A 2,500-nucleotide genomic window follows, 5' to 3' on the forward strand; every position below is an offset into this window, starting at 1 on the left:
GCAACATGTTATACGATATAAAAATGTGCCATATATTATATATAGATATTTTTAATATATGCACATATACACATTTTACTATGGGAATTTCATATATGTTATAAACTTATATCTTCATCTATCCAGAGGATGTTTATATGTGACAGTAATAAAGTGACATATATGTCATATATTACATATTACAACAACATGTGTTTATGTAGCAGTGACATGTTGACAGAGTGTGTGATCACCTGTAGGACGACACACCTGAAGAGATGACACACTGACGTTACCAACACATCCTCCCGTCTCCTCTTTGTCCGTCTTTATTGTCACGTCCACAAAGAGAAGGAGAGAAACACAAACACACTCATTATGTCTGAAAAGACGTGTTTTCATGTTTCTGATGCTGCAGCAACAAAAACATCAGAAAATCAGCCATAAACAGATTTAACCATCAAAACATGTTTATAGTGAGGAAACAGACGGAGAGCGGCAGGTCTGTTCACGCTGATCACCTGAACACCTCCGATTGTCTGACTCAGGCGGAGGAGAGCAGAAGAAAAGAAGAAGAACAGATGTAGAAGAATGAGAGCGAGAGAGAGAGAGAGAGAGAGAGAGAGAGTGTGTTTGTGTTCAGGGTCCTTTCACCAACAAAACAAAAGAAATGACATTTTCATCAGCTGCAGCTCCAACAAAAGACTCACAACACAAAGAGCTGAGGACACACACACACACACACACACACACACACACACACACACACACACACACAGAATTGAAGCTCATTTAATTTCACATCAGTAAATAAAGTTCTTGTAAACATTTGTTGACAAGCGGACGAGGATCAGCCCCGTCTCCATGGACACGCTGTGGCCTCCTGAATGCTTCAGTTCACACTGACAGGTAGATGCAGTGCTGTAAGTACCTGGATGGAACCTGAAAAGGGTCAAAAAGTTGTTTGTTAACTAGCTGTTAACTAGCTAATTAGCCAGCAAATGAATTATCCATGAATTAGTATCTTCAAGCAAGATGCCCAGCTGTGCTAACGATGCTAACAGGAGCGTATGCACTGAAGTCTCAGCTCCTCACACGCCCCTCCTCTTTGACCATTTCTGGATTAGCTGGGAGTTTGGGGGCGGAGTCAGACACTGCCAAGATGGCGACAGTGGCGCAGCTCACTCTGAGGATAAGAAACCTGTGGATGACATCACAGAGGCCACGCCCATCTTTGTTTACAGTCTGTGGTTTTAACCCAAACCTGGATTGTTTCCTGAACCTCGATGATGATCCAGACGTTCGGCTGCTGCACATCTTCAATGTTTAGCAGCAGGAGGAAGTGGTGACACAGATGTACCAATTTCAAAATAAAGCAGAGTCTTAAAGATGACGATATGGATCAGCTTTCACTTTGTTAATCATTGTATCAATGTATCAATCCAGATCGATGGATCGTTACAGTGCTGCTGTCAAGGAAATGTGTGTGTGTGTCCATCACCTCACACACTGACGTCAGCGTCGTCTGATCAACACTGATTGAAGGATGGAAACACTGTGGAGCTCAGTGACTGCTGAAACACAGGGTAAATGAGACTGATGTCCAGGAATCTGTAGCCCCAGTGCATGCTGGGAGGCTATTCACCTGCAGTCACATGACCAGCACTTCAACAAATCAAATCCACCTGCAGGTTTAAACTCAGACTGAAGCAGCTTCAAGCTCAGTGAGCATCATCGAACTGAAAGATTACACACACACACACACACACACACACACACACACACACAACACACACACACACACACACACACTCACACGCACACACACACACACGTCTCCCTGCTGCAGTGTGACAGGTAGTGTTTTTGACCTCAGTGTTCAGCTCTGACAGCGAGCTCACCGAGGCCTGTGATTGGCTGAGAGCTGTCAGCTGTCAATCAGAACAGGACGTGGGGGGAGGCTGACACACACACACAACACACACACACACCACACACACACACACACACACACACACCATGGTGCATTACCATGAAGAACACAAAGCCGTGGAGCTGAGTGTGAAACATCAGATTTAAAGGATCACAGAAGAAGAGACAGTGACACAGACAGAGATAAAAACTGAGTAGAAATCCACCTGTTTGAGCTGACAGTCTCACCTGAGGCCTTTTTCAAAACAAAAGTATCCAAGAACTTCATAATAAAAGCATGAGCATGACAGAGACAGAGAGAGAGACAGAGAGACAGAGAGAGAGAGACAGAGAGAGACAGACAGAGAGACAGACAGAGAGACAGACAGAGAGACAGAGAGAGACAGACAGACAGAGAGACAGACAGAGAGACAGAGAGAGAGAGAGAGACAGACAGACAGAGAGAGAGAGACAGAGAGAGACAGACAGAGAGACAGACAGAGAGACAGACAGAGAGACAGAGAGAGACAGACAGACAGAGAGACAGACAGAGAGACAGAGAGAGAGAGAGAGACAGAGAGACAGAGAGAGAGACAGAGAGAGACAGACA

The sequence above is a fragment of the Seriola aureovittata genome, chromosome 5 (assembly GCF_021018895.1).
Source record: "Seriola aureovittata isolate HTS-2021-v1 ecotype China chromosome 5, ASM2101889v1, whole genome shotgun sequence".
Taxonomy (NCBI): domain Eukaryota; kingdom Metazoa; phylum Chordata; class Actinopteri; order Carangiformes; family Carangidae; genus Seriola; species Seriola aureovittata.